General features: G+C 51.3%; 1 protein-coding gene across 8 annotated transcripts in view; it reads left to right on the top strand.

The window, feature by feature from the left end:
- STXBP5L (syntaxin binding protein 5L) overlaps positions 1-22,317 on the top strand; it is a 310,211-nt gene that overhangs the window by 119,513 nt on the left and 168,381 nt on the right. The window lies entirely within an intron of this gene.

The raw sequence follows: 22,317 nt of genomic DNA, 5'->3' as shown, positions 1-22,317 counted from the left end.
CCCAGAGCTGCACTCGCTATTCTGCTGGTGGAGTCACTGTGTACATACATTACATTACTTATCCTGTACTGATCCTGAGTTACATCCTGTATTATACTCCAGAGCTGCACTCACTATTCTGCTGGTGGAGTCACTGTGTACATACATTACTTATCCTGTACTGATCCGGAGTTATATCCTGTATTATACTCCAGAGCTGCACTCACTATTCTGCTGGTGGACTCACTGTGTACATACATACATTACTTATCCTGTACTGATCCTGAGTTACATCCTGTATTCTACTCCAGAGCTGCACTCACTATTCTGCTGGTGGAGTCAGTGTGTACATACATTACATTACTTATCCTGTACTGATCCTGAGTTACATCCTGTATTATACTCCAGAGCTGCACTCGCTATTCTGCTGGTGGAGTCAGTGTGTACATACATTACATTACTTATCCTGTACTGACCCTGAGTTATATCCTGTATCTCTTTATTTTATATAAATTTACAAAACATAAACTGAAAAACAAATACATAACTAATTCCATATAACCAAAAAGTCACAACCCAATTCTTATAAACAAATTTTCTTATATACATCTCTGTATATGAGAAGAGAAAACGATACCAGACCCGGCCACATACACCCCACTCTTATATACTTACATCTACACTTCATCCGAAACTAAACAATAACTAGAATATATACAAACATCATATAAACGTAATCCAAAGTACCAACAGAAAATCCCCCGACCCGCGTCACCCAAGGGCCTAAAGAAACAACATAATAATGATAATAATAATAATAATAATAAAACAACATAATAATAATAATAAAATAATAATAACCCCAAAAATCCAAAATATAATAATACTAATCCCAATTTTTTTTTTTTATTTTTTTTTAATATATATATATATTTTTTAATCACACTATACACATCCTGACTTTCCCTAACCTTACCCTTCTTACCTAAACTCCACCACCCCAGCCAGCATCTCGCCTCATGTCCTCTCACGTCCGCATAGTCCAGATGCTGGCCCCCACCACCACACCCAACACCCCAGCCCAGCCCCCCGCCCCATGTCCTCCCATGTCCGCATAGTCCGGGGCTGGGTCAGGCAAACCCCCCCCCCCCCCGACCCCCTCCCAACCTATCTATTAACCCCCTTAAGTCTATCCCTATTCTAACAACATTTCTACATTATAATACAATACACGTCACCAACCTGTCCAAATACCAAACCATATACAAAATACACCGTACCCGAAAGCACCAAGTTCGGTCGCTTGTAAACCTTTTTCCTGCCATTTCAATCCTAAACAAAACAAAAATCTTCCAGTGCTTACCTAGCCCATCACCAGATAGAGAGAAGGGAAAGCCCCCCCCAGCTCCCCCCCAGAGGCCAAGGTACCACGTCCACCGCTGCACCCTCCCTATCGCTTGCCCTATCTCCTTACCCTATTACTAACCCTTTCTTGACCCTATTGAAAGCTGACCCTATGCTGACCCTCACCTTTCCCTTATTCCGAGTCCTATCGCTATATTTTTTATTGGTGCCTCAGCGGAACGCAGACCCCCACCTCCAGTTGAGCACCGGTGACGACTCCCCCTCCCTCATGAAGGCAGGCACATTAAGGCACCCAAAAGGAAAAGCCCCTCCAAAGACGAGAGGCTTTGGATGCTCCCAATCTGCCAACCTCCAAAGAATGCACCTTCACCAGGTCACCCATGATATTGCTAACAACCTCATCCACTAGGAGGATTTTCTTCTGGGTAGAAACTAGACATCGTGCATTCCACATAAAGTGCCTGACCACTATACTGACTAGAAACAAGGTGCAATGGTCCCTACCACCGAGGTCTCCGAACACTCCATAGGCCCACCCAGCATAGGAGAGGCTGGTTAGGCCTGGCCAACCAATGGAGGCTCCCACCCTTTTGTATACCTCTGTATTGAAAGGGCAATGAAGCAGGAAATGCTCCATGCTTTCCAGCACTCCGCCACACTCCTCCCGGGGGCAATCCCGATCATCAGAGCTTCTGCACTTTAGATTGTCCCTCACATACAGTCTCCCATGGAAGCAACGCCAAGCCAGATCCCAAAACTTCTGGGGAATCCTCGCTGAATTTAAAAGTTTTAATCCCACCCCGAGGTCACTACTTGGGCAGTCTTTGAGCGCCAGGGGCTTCTGGAAGTGGGTCATCAGGACCCTCCTGTCAAGAAATTTTCTCGACATGGTCCTGATCTCCCACACCTCCAGACCCCACCGGCGAACAATCTTCAGCGCCAGGGTGGCATAAGCCGGGAGATGTCCGTGAGGTGTACGCAGGTCTTTCACTTGCCCTCCTCTCTCCCATTCCTGGAAGAAAGGCCGAAACCACCCCCTGCAGGAGGATATCCACCAAGGAGCCCTCTCTTGCCAGAGGTTTGCCAGGTTGATCTTAACAAAGGTGTTCACTAGGAACACCACCGGGTTAACCATACCTAACCCGCCTAGTGTCCTTGGTAGGTAAGTAACCTCCCTCTTGATTAGGTTGAGCCTGTTCACCCATAACAGCTGGAAGAACAGGCTATAGACCCGAGTCCAGAGAGGTTCTGGCAAGATGCACACACTGCCCAGGTAAAGCAACATGGGCACCAGGTAGGCCTTGGCCAAGTGAACCCTTTCCCTCAGGGTTAAGGACCAACCCTTCCATTGGTCGACCTTCTGGGCAACTAGATTCAGCCTATCCTCCCAGTTCTTCTTGGGGTAATCACCCGGGCCAAATTCGACTCCTAAGATCTTAGCAGACCCCTGAGGCTCTGGAAGGGTGTCCGGGAGATCAAAACCAGGATCTCCTCCTCCCAGCCAGAGACTTTTGCACTTATCCCGGTTGATCTTGGACCCAGATGCCAATGAGTAACGCTCCACTTCCGACATCACCCACTCTGCCTCCCCTCTCGAGGAGACAAAAATGGAGACGTCGTCTGCGTACGCAACCACCCTCTGAGTGGCCTCCGGCCCCTCCAGGCCGGCCCCGACTCCCGCCAATGGCCCACGATCGATCCTTTTAAGAAAAGGATCAATTGCGAACGCATATAGCAAAGGGCTCAAGGGACAACCCTGGCGGACACCAGACCCAACCTCAAAGGGGGTTCCAACCCAACCGTTCACCAGCGCAAAAGTCTCAGCCCCAGTGTATAAGGTCTGTAGCCAATTGACAAAACCCCCCGGTAGGCCGTACCTCAGAAGGACCGACCAGAGGTACTCGTGGTCCACCCGGTCAAAAGCCTTGGCCTGGTCCAAGGACAGGATGTACCCCTCCCACCGACCAGAATTTCCCTGCTCCACTGCCTCTCTGACACTGAGGACAGCACTAAATGTGCTGCGGCCTGGAACAGAGCAATGCTGGACCGGCGAAAGGAGCCGGGATGCAAACTTCACCAGCCGATTAAACAGCACCTTTGCGAGAACCTTTCTGTCCGTATTGAGCAGCGCTATGGGACGCCAATTCTCAATACGGGTCGAGTCTTTACCCTTCGATAAAACGATCAAGGCCGACCTCCTCATTGACATTGGCAAAGTACCCGAGGAAAGGCACTCATTAAACACCTCAGTCAAGAGGGGAACTAGGGTTCCTTTAAAAGTCTTATAAAACTCGGATGTTAAGCCATCCGGCCCTGGCGATTTTTTGAGGGCAAGCCCATCAATCGCCAATCCCACTTCCTCTTCCTTGATCGAATCTATCAAAACACCGAGAGAGGGGTCTACCCCTGGCTCAGGGATGGTTTCAGCCAGGAAAGCCGACATCTCGTCTCGGTTTGGATCTTGCTTCCCCAAGAGGTGCGAGTAGAAGGATCTGACGACCTCCAAGATCCCTGATTTGGATCTCTTCAGAGATCCTGTACTATCAATCAGTCCTGTCACAACCTTACGACTCACTGACATCTTACAGTTCCTGTAGGGGTCGGGCGAGCGGTACCTCCCGAAATCCCTCTCAAGAACTAAAGATGTGTGCCTATCATACTGACACCTCCTGAGCAAAGCTTTCACCACGGAGATCTCCTCCCCACTACCCCCGGTTGAGACCAGATGTTCGAGTTTCCTCCTCAGTTCCTGATATAGGCGGTACCTACTCATGGACCTGAGGCTCGAGAGCCTGCGGAAAAATCCTGCCACCCGGACTTTAAACAACTCCCACCACTCAGACTTAGTACCACTGAGATCCAACAAAGGTACCTGGCTCTGAAGAAAATCCTCAAAGGCCTGTCTTATCTCCGCTTCTTCCAAGAGAGTAGAATTCAGCCTCCATATACCTCTTCCCATCTGGAGGGACTCTGCAATGTTCAAAGAGAAAATAATCACACAGTGATCGGAGAACTCCACCTCAACAACGGACACTGGTGAAGAGATGGCTTCCTCCTTCAAAAAAAACCTGTCTATCCTAGACCTACAACTACCTCTACGATAGGTGAAACCCGAGTGGCCTGGGGTATGCCTGATGTGGATATCCACCAGGCGAGCATCGCTAACTATATTTTTTAATGCTACACTATCGTAGGTCAATTTTTTATCTCCGGAACCTCCTCTATCTCGGGGTCTCATGACAGTATTGAAGTCCCCTCCAAAGATAACTTGTCGACCTGAAAAAAGGAAAGGCTTAATCCTCATGAAGAGACTTTTACGGTCCCATTTGCTCTGGGGTCCGTATATATTGATTAGTCTTAATTCCTGTCCCCTCATGAGGACATCTAAGATCAAGCACCTCCCCATTTCTAACTCAATCATCCGTCGGCATGTTACCGGTGCGGTGAAAAGGACCGCCACTCCGCTATAGGGCTCAGCCGCAAGAGACCAGTAGGAGGGCCCGCGTCGCCACTCCCTCCTAGATTTAACGACGTCTGCCAAAAGTGACAGCCTGGTCTCCTGCAAAAACAAAATGTCGGCTTCAACTCGGCCAAGAAAATCAAAGGCTGCAAATCTCGCCCTATCTGACTTAATGCTGGCAACGTTAATTGATGCCAGCGTCAACGGAGTGGGTGCCGCCATCATGGATGTTTGAGTTAGACGGCTTTCTTCTTCCCACCCCCCCCCTCTATCTGATGAGGACCCCCCTTCTTTGCCTCGCTTCTTGCAAACTGAGGAGTCCATATTCACCACCCTATTCCCATCTTCATCCCCAAGTACCGGGTCAACCTCCCCCTCTGGGGGCAACGGCCCCTGCAGCAGGGGAGGCTCAACGACTCTAGGGTGCCCTACCATGCCCTCCCTCTTAGTATGAGAGGCTGGAATGTCCACGAGAGCATGGTATCGATCAGTAGAGCGCACCAGGGGGGTACAGGATTTACCTTCCTGGGCCAGGGCGGGGCCAGATGTATTTGGCCCTTGGGTTTTGCCCGGTGTCCCTTTTGCTGTAGGCTGAGTCCTCTCTTCCTCTCCCACACTTTCATAGTGGGAGGACTGAGAGTCCTCAGCCCTCTGCTCCCTTTGGATCCTCCTCATCTCCCCATTCAATTCGGCCTCCCCAGGGGCATCAGATTCAGGGGGGGCATCCAGATCCGAATCAGAGGTTGTCCCAGTTTCCTGGAGCGCCCTCCAAATCCTCTCCTTCCTTCGCTTCTCCGCCCTTCTCTGGCGAGAAGGGGGACCCTTCTTTGCATTCTTCCCTTGCCCCTGTGCCCCATCGTCCCTGCCCGCACCCTCACCCACGGAGGCCTCCCTCCTTTCATCCTCCGCAGGTTTGGAACAAGCATTGACAACAGAGCGAGGACACCGACTGAACGGGTGACCTAAGTCACCACACAGGTTGCACCGAATACGGTCACACGATGCGGCTAGATGACCAATCCCCCCACAATGAGCACACTTCTGCACCTTGCAGCCTGCACTCAAATGTGAGGGGTCGCCACACCGGTGACACAACTTCGGCTGCCCCTGGTAGAAGACAAGGATCCGATCTCTTCCCAGGAAAGCAGACGATGGTATGTGGGACACCGTCTGTCCCAGACGCTTTAATTTAACCATGAACGTCCAGGCCCCTGACCAGATGCCAAACTCATCCATGTTCTTCCGTGGCATCTCTACTACCTCTCCGTACCTTCCCAACCAGGTCATGATATCAATACAAGAGAGTGACTCATTACGGGTAAGAACGGTCACTCTCTTGGGCCCACTTTGGCGAGAAATTGCTTGTGCAGCAAAGTCTCGCCAGCCAGGCTCGTCCTTCATCAGCTCGTAGTTCCCCCAGAAGACCTCAAGGCCCCCTAGGTGAACAAAGCTGATGTCAAACTCGACCGAGCCATGAGGATGTATCAAGGCAAAGATGTCACTCGCCTTGAAGCCCATCCCCAGCAGCAGCTCCACCACCCTCTTTCTGGGAGGGCACGCATCATTGCCACGCCACCGGAGACGGACCACATTCCTCCTGGCTACAGCCTGCCCGGCTGTTGGGAGCGACCACTGATCTCCTCGTTGCTCTCGGAAGGCATTTAGACCATATCTGTCTATCCAGAAAGACAGGTCCTTCTGCACTCCCCCTATGGTTAGGGTTTGCTTTCCCTCTCTTAAAGCGTCCAAGAGACGTTGTTGCAAGTTACCGTCCCCGGACCTTGAGGATGAAGATGGGTGGGCCCGCTGTCCCCCCGCTGCCACACCAGCATAAGACCTGCCGGATGTCACAGCAAGAGGAGCGCCAGGCCCATTGCCCCTGGTTGATACCCCATCCCCACCACCCACCACCTCACCACCTACAGACACAGCACTCAACACCCCATTACCAGCAGACACTCCAGCAACTTTATTTACAGACACCTGCATACCCCCAGCAGTTCCCACATCCACAGCCGCAACTTTTTTATTTAACCCACCAGGTCCCCCTGCAGTCATCCTTCTGGCCAGGCCTGGTCCTATGTTATGTATTTTTCCTGTACATTTTGTGTGGGTAGACACTGCTTCAGTCTCCGCATCATCAGGCACCTTTGCAGGGACGCCACCAGATGTTATAAGCGGTGTCCCCGCTGTGCCCTCCGCCTCATTAACCTCCATCTTTTCTATGTGCGGAACATTTTTGGGAAAGGGGCCACCGCCGCCCCCGACGCCAGCAGCCCCCTTCTCGCCTACACCACTTTTCAGTGATGCGGACGAAGGAGCCACTGATGTCACTGGAGCCGCCTCCGGCGCCGGACCACTCCCCCCTCCCACAGAGGAGTGGCCAACAGAGCCGGAGCCCCCTCTGTGACCGCCCTTGTCCGGAACGTCTGACGGCTTGACACCGACAGACTTCCGGCTTTCAGACACCACATCCGGTTTCTGGTTTACCCGTTCTCCAGACCGCTGACTCGCATCAGAGACCAGTTTCCCGGGCTCGCCATTAACCGGACACGGGGACACACCCCCTGGCGTCACCAGGCCACCAGTACCGCCCCCTTTGCAGGGGTTGGCGTCCGGCGCCATTTTGACCACCACGTGTTCTAATGCCGGACCCGTAACACTCTCCCCGCATTCCCGCTCCAGCCCCACTGCAGAGGCTTGAGCTGGGGGTCTTGCGGGACCTGCGCCCTGATCCTGACTGTCATCTGGCTCAGAGCACAGGAAGGATCTTGCTGTATACACCATTTTAAATGAACCTTCAGCAGATTTTTTTTCCTTTGTCTTTTTTTTCTTCTTAAATTTTTTTTTCTTTTGCTTTTCCTCCTCTGCGGGTAACTCTGCACCGAAACAAAATCCCTGGAAGGATACCGGCGACTCCACGTTACGGATCTGTGTAAGTAATCCTGGAGGCCGCTCACTGTCAGTATCAAAACTCTCCTGATTTCTCCCAGCTGTGAGTCCACCCTCCTCCTCCTCACTGCTCCTGGGTGCCTCAGAATCTGAGCCTTCTCTGGACTTTGCATTCTCATGCTCCATTTTCTCCCCCACATTTTCCTTTGCTGTGTCTTCCTCCACACATTCTATTTTTATAGGTTCTGCCATCTCGGCAAACCTCTCTTCATTTTTTAATTTTTCACCAAACACCCCTCCGCCTGCCAAAATCTCCTCACGTCTCTCTTCCACTTCTTTTATTTCCTCCAACAAGGATTTCACATTTAAAAGGTATCGGGACCTCTTACCTCCTGTGGCTTTTGCAGCTCTTCCTCTGGCGACCGCCAAGTCCGCACGGAGCCGTTGCAGCGACTTCCTGAGGTCCCGATACTCCTCCAACCGCATAGCCAGACGGGAGCTGAAGTTCTCCACCGTCTCTCCGGTCCTCAGCTGTCCCCATTCCTCCACACGACCGTCATCCAAATGTCCGGACGGCGCTGGTCCTTCTCCAGATGACAACACCTCGATCACCCTGCCGGACCGCGTCTCCATACCCTTATCCAGGGTTCCAGCGTCAGGGGGAGCCAGGACAGCCTTGCCCCGAGATGATCTCCTCACCCCCGCGACTGTTTGCATATTCCCAGCCAGCTGGGATGACCCTCTACCCCCCGCTGGCATGCTCCGGGAGGTAGAGGTCTGAGGCTCCATCCTAGGATGGAACCCCCCTCAGGGTACTTTCCAAGCCCAGGCAGATGGTATGAGGCCTGGGCAGATAGAATAAGGAAAGTCCCTGGATCCAAGGCCTGCACGGTAGTCTCAGCAGCTCTCTCCACACCTCCTACTCCACCCACTCCAGAGCTGCACTGACTATTCTGCTGGTGGAGTCAGTGTGTACATACATTACATTACTTATCCTGTACTGATCCTGAGTTACATCCTGTATTATACTCCAGAGCTGCACTCGCTATTCTGCTGGTGGAGTCAGTGTGTACATACATTACATTACTTATCCTGTACTGACCCTGAGTTATATCCTGTATTATACTCCAGAGCTGCACTCACTATTCTGCTGGTGGAGTCACTGTATACATACATTACATTACTTATCCTGTACTGATCCTCAGTTACATCCTGTATTATACTCCAGAGCTGCACTCGCTATTCTGCTGGTGGAGTCACTGTGTACATACATTACATTACTTATCCTGTACTGATCCTGAGTTACATCCTGTATTATACTCCAGAGCTGCACTCACTATTCTGCTGGTGGAGTCACTGTGTACATACATGACATTACTTATTCTGTATTATACTCCGGAGCTGCACTCACTATTCTGCTGGCTGTTATTGGAAACTGTAAGCAAGCCCAGCTGAGTGCTTATATTGCAAGGGGATAATTATATTTGAATTAAATTGGAATTTAAATCAAAGAATACAATGTGCAGACACTGAACAATTGGAATGGCAGGAGATTTCAACTTTAAGGGCATGTGCAGACATAGTGTGTTCAGCCGTTTTTCTGAAAAATCGGAAGCAGGACGGCTCCAAACATCTGCCCTTTGATTTCAATGGGAAAAAACGGCGTTCTCCCTCAGTGATTTCCAGGATGGAGGCTCCAGGGTATTGCAGTGCAACAGCCTTAGGGTATGTTCACACACAAACTCAAAAACGTCTGAAAATACGGAGCTGTGTTCAAGGAAAACAGCTCCTGATTTTCAGTCGTTTTTTAATCGTACTCGCATTTTTTTACGGTCGTTTTTGGATCTGTTCTTCTATAGAGTCAATGAAAAATTGCTCCAAAAACGTCCCAAGAAGTGACATGCACTTCTTTTTCGCGGGCGTCTTTTTACGTGCCGTTTTTGGAAAACGAGGCGTAAAAAAATGCCCGTCGGAACAGCACGCCGTATTCCCCATTGAAATCAATGAGCAGATGTTTGTAGGCGTTCTGCTTCCGTGTTTTCAGGCGTTTTTTCAGGCGTAAATTCCCCGAAATACGCCTGAAAACCCTTAATGTCAACATGGTGCCTTTGCCTCAAGAATCCAGAAAATGTAAAGATTGTGCAGTTATCCTTCGGCCTCTCTAGTCTATGTCCTGGGTTCCAGAAGATTGTAGCTCACAGACCTGTCACCAATACCTTTATATGGTGGAATTCCCCTTTAAGCGTCTTTCTGACCCATATACTGAAACGTAGCTCCAGAGACGACGGCTCCCGTTAAATCCTTCAATCTTCATTTTGTGACCTGAGGAGCTGCATTCCGACTCTTCAGGATGTGAATAGGTGTTGAATGGAGCAACAACATAGAAGCAACGGAGCCAATATGCACTTGATGAATGTTCTCGCATCCTGCACTGTAATTATGGCGGGTAAATGACGACATGTCAGCGCATAGAGACAGGTAAAGTGGAGGGAGTGATCAGACCGGACTCTGATTACCGCCTCGTTCCTGCCTCCCCGAGGAGCAGCCGTGACTGGATCTTGCAAAACATACGACAGATAAAGCGAGAAGTGCAGACTCTTGTCAGAAAGCCGAGCGCCTCCATCAAGTTATCAGAGGCTCAAGTGTTTTGTACATGGCAGCGAGTGTCAGGGTGCGATGAGCTGTGGCTCAGTAAAGACCTGGCGTATAACATGAAGGCGGCAAGTGGGATCACCGCATCTCCTGGGGGCAAAATAATAACGTTTGATCACGCGCCTATGTGCCAGGGGCAAAGCCTGGATGGAGACTGAAATATCACATACCTGGCCGTGGCCTAATTGTGGAGATACTAGGGGCGAGAGAAGGAAAGCTTACAAAATATGGCAGGTGGATTCCCGGCCAGAGGCGTAGCTTGAAACTATGGGGTCCCAAATAAAAATCTATAACAGGACCCCCACCTACCATGTTATAATGCTGGAGCCTTATGACAGGTCAGAGGGATATTTGGGGCCCTTCAGGCATCATGTCTCAGGCGCGACTGCTGCCTCTGCACCCCCTATAGCTATGCCCATGTTCCTGGCCCTGTTCCCAGGGTAGGTATGGCTGACGCTTCTTATGCCCGTCATGTATAATACTGGGCATCCTGCAGGCTTAGCTATCAGCAGGGTTTCGTATTGTCATCTGTCGGTATTCTGATTGAATACAGTATGTCTAGAAAAAATAATGAGAAATCTGAAAACTTCCATTATGACCTCTTTAATGGGACTGAAGAGATGCCAGATTATGAGGTTTTCGGGATTTTCGGATGATCATAGAAAAGTGTATATCAACCGTTAATGTTGCCATATTGTGTCACATGATCCCACTCAGCCAGTCAGCAGCTCTGAAAAGGATCAAGTAATCTGTGACTCCTGTTCGGAAGAGTCTCTTTTAGGGGGGATTCACACGAGCGTGATTTGGCAGCGTGTAGGCCGCGTGGTTTTCGCGCGGCACGCAATGCCCTATAGAAGTCTATGGGGCAGTACACACAGTCCGTGTATTTTGTGCAGCGTTTGTTCGCTGCGCAAAATACGCGACAGGTTCAATAACTCTGCGTATTTCACGCATCACGCACCCATTGAAGTCAATGGGTGCGTGAAAACCAGGCAGGTCGCACAGAAGCTTTTCCGTGCGAACCGACTGAAACAGCGCACGAGCTGTCAAAAGGATGAATGTAACCAGAAAAGCACCACGTGCTTTTCTGTTTCCAAGCATCCAAACGGAGTGTCTTTGCGAGGAGCGAACCCCGACAACCGAAGCTAACTTCACCGGGTTCGGCCAAACTCGTTTTGGCCGAACCCGGCTAAAAAAATTCCGGTCCGCGACGTCGGGAGACATTCACTGTGCATGGTGCTGAAAGAGTTAAACTGTTTCAGCACCATGGACAGTGACTTGCGATCCCAAAATACATGAACCTGTAAAAAAAAACGAAGTTCTAACTTACCGATTACTCCTGTCTCCTTCCTGCAGTCCGACCTCCCGGGATGACACTTCAGTTCAAGTGACAGCTCCAGCCAATCACAGGCCAAGCACAGGCTGCAGCGGTCACTTGGACTGCCGCGTCATCCAGGGAGGTGGGGCCCGATGTCAAGAGAGGCGCGTCACCAAGGATGCGTCACCAAGGCAACGGCCGGGAAGTTCTCGGTAAGTAGGAACTTTATCTTTTTTTTTTACAGGTTTTTCGCTGTTGTGTTCGGCATTCACTGTCGAGGGTGCTGAAAGATTTAGCTCTTTCAGCACCTTGGACAGTGACGGGCGTCGACAAGCCTCATCTCTATGATGCCGGCTGCGCGAAAATCACGCAGCCGCGCATCAGACACGCATGACACACGCAGCTGTCAAATGTTTTTTGCGCTCGCAAAACGCTGCGTTGTTTGCGCGCGCAAAAACGCAACGTTCGTGTGAATCTGCCCTAAGGATAACAGAGCAGAGTCCAGGGTGGTCACACAATCCCCATGTCCACTCTGCCAACCTGTGTTGTGTTTTGCACCGATCAGCCGTAACATAACCACCTGCCTAATATTGTGTAGTCGCCCTCGTGCCCCCGAAGAAGCTGTGACCAGTCGTCATGGACTCCGCAAGACGTGTGAAGGTTCCTGTGGTCTCCGGTACAATACGTGTGAAGGTTCCTGTGGTCTCTGGTACAAGACGTGTGAAGGTTCCTGTGGTCTCTGGTACAAGACGTGTGAAGGTTCCTGTGGTCTCTGGTAGAAGACGTGTGAAGGTTCCTGTGGTCTCTGGTAGAAGACGTGTGAAGGTTCCTGTGGTCTCTGGTACAAGACGTGTGAAGGTTCCTGTGGTCTCTGGTAGAAGACGTGTGAAGGTTCCTGTGGTATCTGGTAGAAGACGTGTGAAGGTTGCTGTGGTCTCCGGTATAAGACGTGTGAAGGTTCCTGTGGTCTCTGGTACAAGACGTTTGAAGGTTCCTGTGGTCTCCGGTACAAGACGTGTGAAGGTTCCTGTGGTCTCCGGTACAAGACGTGTGAATGTCCCGTGGTCTCTGGTACAAGACGTGTAAAGGTTCCTGTGGTCTCTGGTAGAAGACGTGTGAAGGTTCCTGTGGTCTCCTGTACAAGATGTGTGGAGGTTCCTGTGGTTTCTGGTACAAGACATGTGAAGGTTCCTGTGGTCTCCGGTACAAGACGTGTGAAGGTTCCTGTGGTCTCCGGTACAAGACGTGTGAAGGTTCCTGTGGTTTCCGGTACAAGACGTGTGAAGGTTCCTGTGGTCTCCGGTACAAGACGTGTGAACGTTCCTGTGGTCTCCAGTACAAGACGTGTGAACGTTCCTGTGGTCTCCGGTACAAGACGTGTGAAGGTTCCCGTGGTCTCTGGTATAAGACGTGTGGAGGTTCCTGTGGTCTCTGGTACAAGATGTGTGAAGGTTCCTGTGGTCTCTGGTACAAGACGTGTGAAGGTCCCGTGGTCTCTTGTACAAGACTTGTGGAGGTTCCTGTGGTCTGTTGCACAAGACGTGTGAAGGTCCCGTGGTCTCTTGTACAAGACGTGTGGAGGTTCCTGTGGTCTGTGGTATAAGACGTGTGGAGGTTCCTGTGGTCTCTGGTACAAGACGTGTGAAGGTTCCTGTGGTCTCTGGTACAAGACGTGTGGAGGTTCCTGTGGTCTCTGGTACAAGACGTGTGGAGGTTCCTATGGTCTGTGGGACAAGACGTGTGAAGGTTCCTGTGGTCTCCGGTACAAGACGTGTGGAGGTTCCTGTGGTCTCCGGTACAAGACGTGTGGAGGTTCCTGTGGTCTCCGGTACAAGATGTCTGAAGGTTCCTGTGGTCTCTGGTACAAGACGTGTGGAGGTTCCTGTGGTCTGTGGCACAAGACGTGTGAAGGTCCCGTGGTCTCTTGTACAAGACCTGTTGAGGTTCCTGAGGTCTGTGTTATAAGACGTGTGGCGGTTCCTGTGGTCTCTGGTACAAAACGTGTGAAGGTTCCTGTGGTCTCTGGTACAAGACGAGTGGAGGTTCCTGTGGTCTCTGGTACAAGACGTGTGGAGGTTCCTATGGTCTGTGGTACAAGACGTGTGAACGTTCCTGTGGTCTCCGGTACAAGACGTGTGGAGGTTCCTGTGGTCTCCGGTACAAGATGTCTGAAGGTTCCTGTGGTCTCCGGTACAAGACGTGTGGAGGTTCCTGTGGTCTCCGGTACAAGATGTCTGAAAGTTCCTGTGGTCTCTGGTACAAGACGTCAGCGCTGATCCTGTCAGTTCTGTAAGTCGTGAGGTGCGGCCTCCATGGATTGCACTTGTTTCTCCAGCACATGCCACAGATGATCTATCGGATTCAGATCTCGGGAATTTTAAGACACCTTGAAGTCTTTGTCATGTTCCTCATCATTCCTGGACAATGTCTGCAGTGTGGCGGGGGCATTATCCTGCAGTGTGGCGGGGGCGTTCTCCTGCAGTGTGGCGGGGGGGGGGGTATTATCCTGCAGTGTGGCGGGGGCGTTCTCCTGCAGTGTGGCGGGGGCATTATCCTGCAGTGTGGCGGGGGCATTATCCTGCAGTGTGGCGGGGGCATTATCCTGCAGTGTGGCGGGGGCATTATCCTGCAGTGTGGTGGGGGCATTATCCTGCAGTGTGGCGGGGCTTTATCCTGCAGTGTGGCGGGGGCGTTCTCCTGCAGTGTGGCGGGGGGGGGGGTATTATCCTGCAGTGTGGCGGGGGCGTTCTCCTGCAGTGTGGCGGGGGCATTATCCTGCAGTGTGGCGGGGGCATTATCCTGCAGTGTGGCGGGGGCATTATCCTGCAGTGTGGCGGGGGCATTATCCTGCAGTGTGGTGGGGGCATTATCCTGCAGTGTGGCGGGGCTTTATCCTGCAGGGTGGCGGGGGCGTTATCCTGCAGTGTGGCGGGGGCATTATCCTGCAGTGTGGCGGGGGCATTATCCTGCAGTGTGGCGGGGGCATTATCCTGCAGTGTGGTGGGGGCATTATCCTGCAGTGTGGCGGGGCATTATCCTGCAGTGTGGCGGGGGCGTTATCCTGCAGTGTGGCGGGGGGCATTATCCTGCAGTGTGGTGGGGGCATTATCCTGCAGTGTGGCGGGGGCGTTATCCTGCAGTGTGGCGGGGGCATTATCCTGCAGTGTGGCGGGGGGATGTTATCCTGCAGTGTGGCGGGGGCGTTATCCTGCAGTGTGGCGGGGGCATTATCCTGCAGTGTGGTGGGGGTATTATCCTGCAGTGTGGCGGGGGCGTTATCCTGCAGTGTGGCGGGGGCATTATCCTGCAGTGTGGCGGGGGTATTATCCTGCAGTGTGGCGGGGGCATTATCCTGGATTGTGGGGGGGGCGTTATCCTGCAGTGTGGCGGGGGCATTATCCTGGATTGTGGGGGGGACATTATCCTGCAGTGTGGCGGGGGCATTATCCTGCAGTGTGGCGGGGGCATTATCCTGCAGTGTGGCGAGGGCGTTATCCTGCAGTGTGGCGCGGGGGGGGGGGGTATTATCCTGGAGTGTGGCAGGGGCATTATCCTGCAGTGTGGCGGGGGCGTTATCCTGCAGTGTGGCGGGGGCATTATCCTGCAGAGTGGCGGGGGGGGGGTATTATCCTGCAGTGTGGCGGGGGCATTATCCTGCAGTGTGGCGGGGGGGGTATTATCCTGCAGTGTGGCGGGGGCATTATCCTGCAGTGTGGCGGGGGCGTTATCCTGCAGTGTGGCGGGGGCGTTATCCTGCAGTGTGGCGGGGGCATTATCCTGCAGAGTGGCGGGGGGGGGGTATTCTCCTGCAGTGTGGCGGGGGCATTATCCTGCAGAGTGGCGGGGGGGGGGTATTATCCTGCAGTGTGGCGGGGGCATTATCCTGCAGTGTGGCGGGGGGGTATTATCCTGCAGTGTGGCGGGGGCATTATCCTGCAGTGTGGCGGGGGCATTATCCTGCAGTGTGGCGGGGGCGTTATCCTGCAGTGTGGCGGGGGCGTTATCCTGCAGTGTGGCGGGGGCATTATCCTGCAGTGTGGCGGGGGCATTATCCTGCAGTGTGGCGGGGGCATTATCCTGCAGTGTGGCGGGGGCGTTATCCTGCAGTGTGGCGGGGGCATTATCCTGCAGTGTGGCGGGGGCATTATCCTGCAGTGTGGCGGGGGCATTATCCTGCAGTGTGGCGGGGGCGTTATCCTGCAGTGTGGCGGGGGCGTTATCCTGCAGTGTGGTGGGGGCATTATCCTGCAGTGTGGCGGGGGCATTATCCTGCAGGGTGGCGGGGGCATTATCCTGCAGTGTGGTGGGGGCGTTATCCTGCAGTGTGGCGGGGGGGGGGTATTATCCTGCAGTGTGGCGGGGGGGGGGGGTATTATCCTGCAGTGTGGCGGGGGGGGGGGGGTATTATCCTGCAGTGTGGCGGGGGGGGGTATTATCCTGCAGTGTGGCGGGGGGGGGTATTATCCTGCAGTGTGGCGGGGGCGTTATCCTGCAGTGTGGCGGGGGCATTATCCTGCAGTGTGGTGGGGGCGTTATCCTGCAGTGTGGCGGGGGGGGGGTATTATCCTGCAGTGTGGCGGGGGGGGGGTATTATCCTGCAGTGTGGCGGGGGGGGGTATTATCCTGCAGTGTGGCGGGGGGGGGGTATTATCCTGCAGTGTGGCGGGGGCGTTATCCTGCAGTGTGGCGGGGGCGTTATCCTGCAGTGTGGTAATATATACCCCTAATCTATCCCCCTCACTAATATATACCCCTAATATATACTCCTCACTAATATATACCCCTAATATATCCCCCTCCTTGTCAGGCGCCATTGTAACCAGATCATCAATGTCCGTCACATCACCGGCCGCTGGTTCCAATGTTTTGGATGATCGGTGTGCGTTATCTTGAGGTGGCAGCATTAATAACTTGTGTCTCGGACCCGCTGTCAAGAAAAGCATTAAAGAGGTTTTCTAACTTAATGCAAATATTAAAACTCAGTCATTATATAATGAAAAGTTGTGCAATTTTTTAAAGGGGTTTTCTGAGCCTTTACATTGATGACATCATTGTATGATTGGTGGGGTCCAGCAGTACCTGTCACAGTGTCGTCTAGAAGTAGTGCTGCAGCCCAGCCACACTGAGCCCCTTCACTTGACACCGCTGGCCCTTCCATCTGCTGTTCTATAAGGGTCCCCTGGGTTGGACCCCCACTAATAATGCAATGATGGCCAGATAATGTAAAATCCCAGAAAAGAAGGAAAAAGTCTGGCCCACCTGACAAGAGCAGAAGACAAGCCACAGCGAGGATGTGTGCACCTTGGTCCCTGCTCTATTATGCACTGTAAAGGGACCTGTTTCCCCATGATTGTGGGATTATGCAGCTGCACGATGCGTCACAGTAGCCTCTCCATCACCAGCAGAGATCCACATGTGACACCTATGGCACAGACACTGGAGTAGAGCGCACATCATCTGACATATGGCGCATGGTGGGGATTTCTCCGGAGTGTACACAGGACTCCGCATGCTGCAACACTCCGGCTGTGGACTGTGATCTCCTGGAGGTCGGACTGTTGCAGCATTGAAGGGTCTAGGCTGATTCTCGGCTGTTGTTTGCAGCTCTGTGCTGCTGATTCCTTCATGTTTATGCTCTTGTTTTCATGTGCTGCACCGTTCCGCATAATGAGGTCATCGGCACGTTCCCATTACCTCCTGTCTCTCTTCACTTTGATTTGCTGGCCATATGCCCAGATCTTAGTGTGACAGCAAGTAAACTGAGTGAACTGGCTCCATTCCCTGTACAGACTGCAGGGCGCTTGGATCGCATACAAGGAGTATGGCTGGAGTCAGCCAGATAGCGGAGTGTGATGGCAGACAGGCAGCGAGGGGCTTCATAGTGCTCCATATATACAGCGGAGACATCAGGACTGCAGATCCCCATAATGAAGGGATACAGAGATAGTGACAGGTGACACGCTGTACAGTCACCCAGCCTCACAAAATCCCCAATTCCAGGGTTAAATTTCACCATTGCAAAGGTCTTACCAGGCAACAGTTTTATCTCTGAAGTTTTCATAGAATTTAGCAGCTAAAGAGCCACCAAATCCATTCATGTGAATATATATCAATCTATGTAAATGTCCAATGGCGGGTGCAGGATTGTGAGTTACGTCCTGTATTATACTCCGAAAACACGCTCGCTATTTAAGAGGGGGCAGACCACCAAATACAAATACATTTACTATAGTTTATGCCAAAGAACTGACGTAGATTATACTGCATATCTATGACAGGTCCTAGCTGGCGTAGATTTTCTAGGGCACGACTGGCCAGAGTTGCGCCTTATTTATTGTAAATTTGGTTCATCTTACTCCAGTATTTTTTAGATTACACCAGTCTTAATAAATCCCCCACTATGTACATACATTACATCATACTCCAGTGCTGCACTCACTATTCTGCTGGTGGAGTCACTGTGCACATACATTACATTACTTATCCTGTACTGATCCTGAGTTACATCCTGTATTATACTCCAGTGCTGCACTCACTATTCTGCTGGTGGAGTCACTGTGTACATACATTACATTACTTATCCTGTACTGATCCTGAGTTACATCCTGTATTATACTCCAGAGCTGCACTCACTATTCTGCTGGTGGAGTCACTGTGTACATACATTATATTACTTATCCTGTACTGATCCTGAGTTACATCCTGTATTATACTCCAGAGCTGCACTCACTATTCTGCTGGTGGAGTCACTGTGTACATACATTACTTATCCTGTACTGATCCCGAGTTACATCCTGTATCTCTTTATTTTATATAAATTTACAAAACATAAACTGAAAAACAAATACATAACTAATTCCATATAACCAAAAAGTCACAACCAAATTCTTATACACAAATTTTCTTATATACATTTCTGTATATGAGAAGAGAAAACGATACCAGACCCGGCCACATACACCCCACTCTTATATACTTACATCTACACTTCATCCGAAACTAAACAATAACTAGAATATATACAAACATCATATAAACGTAATCCAAAGTACCAACAGAAAATCCCCCGACCCGCGTCAACCAAGGGCCTAAAGAAACAACATAATAATGATGATAATAATAATAAAACAACAACATAATAATAATAAAATAATAATAATAATAACCCCAAAAATCCAAAATATAATAATACTAATCCCAATTTTTTTTTTAATTTATTTTTTTTTTATCCTTTTTTTTTTTTTTTTTATATATATATATATTTTTTAATCACACTATACACATCCTGACTTTCCCTAACCTTACCCTTCTTACCTAAACTCCACCACCCCAGCCAGCATCTCGCCTCATGTCCTCTCACGTCCGCATAGTCCAGATGCTGGCCCCCACCACCACACCCAACACCCCAGCCCAGCCCCCCGCCCCATGTCCTCCCATGTCCGCATAGTCCGGGGCTGGGTCAGGCAAACCCCCCCCCCCCCCGACCCCCTCCCAACCTATCTATTAACCCCCTTAAGTCTATCCCTATTCTAACAACATTTCTACATTATAATACAATACACGTCACCAACCTGTCCAAATACCAAACCATATACAAAATACACCGTACCCGAAAGCACCAAGTTCGGTCGCTTGTAAACCTTTTTCCTGCCATTTCAATCCTAAACAAAACAAAAATCTTCCAGTGCTTACCTAGCCCATCACCAGATAGAGAGAAGGGAAAGCCCCCCCCAGCTCCCCCCCAGAGGCCAAGGTACCACGTCCACCGCTGCACCCTCCCTATCGCTTGCCCTATCTCCTTACCCTATTACTAGCCCTTTCTTGACCCTTTTGAAAGCTGACCCTATGCTGACCCTCACCTTTCCCTTATTCCGAGTCCTATCGCTATATTTTTTATTGGTGCCTCAGCGGAACGCAGACCCCCACCTCCAGTTGAGCACCGGTGACGACTCCCCCTCCCTCATGAAGGCAGACACATTAAGGCACCCAAAAGGAAAAGCCCCTCCAAAGACGAGAGGCTTTGGATGCTCCCAATCTGCCAACCTCCAAAGAATGCACCTTCACCAGGTCACCCATGATATTGCTAACAACCTCATCCACTAGGAGGATTTTCTTCTGGGTAGAAACTAGACATCGTGCATTCCACATAAAGTGCCTGACCACTATACTGACTAGAAACAAGGTGCAATGGTCCCTACCACCGAGGTCTCCGAACACTCCATAGGCCCACCCAGCATAGGAGAGGCTGGTTAGGCCTGGCCAACCAATGGAGGCTCCCACCCTTTTGTATACCTCTGTATTGAAAGGGCAATTAAGCAGGAAATGCTCCATGCTTTCCAGCACTCCGCCACACTCCTCCCGGGGGCAATCCCGATCATCAGAGCTTCTGCACTTTAGATTGCCCCTCACATACAGTCTCCCATGGAAGCAACGCCAAGCCAGATCCCAAAACTTCTGGGGAATCCTCGCTGAATTTAAAAGTTTTAATCCCACCCCGAGGTCACTACTTGGGCAGTCTTTGAGGGCCAGGGGCTTCTGGAAGTGGGTCATCAGGACCCTCTTGTCAAGAAATTTTCTCGACATGGTCCTGATCTCCCACACCTCCAGACCCCACCGGCGAACAATCTTCAGCGCCAGGGTGGCATAAGCCGGGAGATGTCCGTGAGGTGTACGCAGGTCTTTCACTTGCCCTCCTCTCTCCCATTCCTGGAAGAAAGGCCGAAACCACCCCCTGCAGGAGGATATCCACCAAGGAGCCCTCTCTTGCCAGAGGTTTGCCAGGTTGATCTTAACAAAGGTGTTCACTAGGAACACCACCGGGTTAACCATACCTAACCCGCCTAGTGTCCTTGGTAGGTAAGTAACCTCCCTCTTGATTAGGTTGAGCCTGTTCCCCCATAACAGCTGGAAGAACAGGCTATAGACCCGAGTCCAGAGAGGTTCTGGCAAGATGCACACACTGCCCAGGTAAAGCAACATGGGCACCAGGTAGGCCTTGGCCAAGTGAACCCTTTCCCTCAGGGTTAAGGACCAACCCTTCCATTGGTCGACCTTCTGGGCAACTAGATTCAGCCTATCCTCCCAGTTCTTCTTGGGGTAATCACCCGGGCCAAATTCGACTCCTAAGATCTTAGCAGACCCCTGAGGCTCTGGAAGGGTGTCCGGGAGATCAAAACCAGGATCTCCTCCTCCCAGCCAGAGACTTTTGCACTTATCCCGATTGATCTTGGACCCAGATGCCAATGAGTAACGCTCCACTTCCGACATCACCCACTCTGCCTCCCCTCTCGAGGAGACAAAAATGGAGACGTCGTCTGCGTACGCAACCACCCTCTGAGTGGCCTCCGGCCCCTCCAGGCCGGCCCCGACTCCCGCCAATGGCCCACGATCGATCCTTTTAAGAAAAGGATCAATTGCGAACGCATATAGCAAAGGGCTCAAGGGACAACCCTGGCGGACACCAGACCCAACCTCAAAGGGGGTTCCAACCCAACCGTTCACCAGCGCAAAAGTCTCAGCCCCAGTGTATAAGGTCTGTAGCCAATTGACAAACCCCCCCGGTAGGCCGTACCTCAGAAGGACCGACCAGAGGTACTCGTGGTCCACCCGGTCAAAAGCCTTGGCCTGGTCCAAGGACAGGATGTACCCCTCCCACCGACCAGAATTTCCCTGCTCCACTGCCTCTCTGACACTGAGGACAGCACTAAATGTGCTGCGGCCTGGAACAGAGCAATGCTGGACCGGCGAAAGGAGCCGGGATGCAAACTTCACCAGCCGATTAAACAGCACCTTTGCGAGAACCTTTCTGTCCGTATTGAGCAGCGCTATGGGACGCCAATTCTCAATACGGGTCGAGTCTTTACCCTTCGATAAAACGATCAAGGCCGACCTCCTCATTGACATTGGCAAAGTACCCGAGGAAAGGCACTCATTAAACACCTCAGTCAAGAGGGGAACTAGGGTTCCTTTAAAAGTCTTATAAAACTCGGATGTTAAGCCATCCGGCCCTGGCGATTTTTTGAGGGCAAGCCCATCAATCGCCAATCCCACTTCCTCTTCCTTGATCGAATCTATCAAAACACCGAGAGAGGGGTCTACCCCTGGCTCAGGGATGGTTTCAGCCAGGAAAGCCGACATCTCGTCTCGGTTTGGATCTTGCTTCCCCAAGAGGTGCGAGTAGAAGGATCTGACGACCTCCAAGATCCCTGATTTGGATCTCTTCAGAGATCCTGTACTATCAATCAGTCCTGTCACAACCTTACGACTCACTGACATCTTACAGTTCCTGTAGGGGTCGGGCGAGCGGTACCTCCCGAAATCCCTCTCAAGAACTAAAGATGTGTGCCTATCATACTGACACCTCCTGAGCAAAGCTTTCACCACGGAGATCTCCTCCCCACTACCCCCGGTTGAGACCAGATGTTCGAGTTTCCTCCTCAGTTCCTGATATAGGCGGTACCTACTCATGGACCTGAGGCTCGAAAGCCTGCGGAAAAATCCTGCCACCCGGACTTTAAACAACTCCCACCACTCAGACTTAGTACCACTGAGATCCAACAAAGGTACCTGGCTCTGAAGAAAATCCTCAAAGGCCTGTCTTATCTCCGCTTCTTCCAAGAGAGTAGAATTCAGCCTCCATATACCTCTTCCC

The sequence above is a fragment of the Rhinoderma darwinii genome, chromosome 2 (genome assembly GCF_050947455.1).
Source record: "Rhinoderma darwinii isolate aRhiDar2 chromosome 2, aRhiDar2.hap1, whole genome shotgun sequence".
NCBI classification, from domain to species: Eukaryota; Metazoa; Chordata; class Amphibia; order Anura; family Rhinodermatidae; genus Rhinoderma; species Rhinoderma darwinii.
The sequence above is the reverse complement of the archived record's forward strand: the minus strand, read 5'-3'. Positions and strand labels throughout refer to the sequence as shown.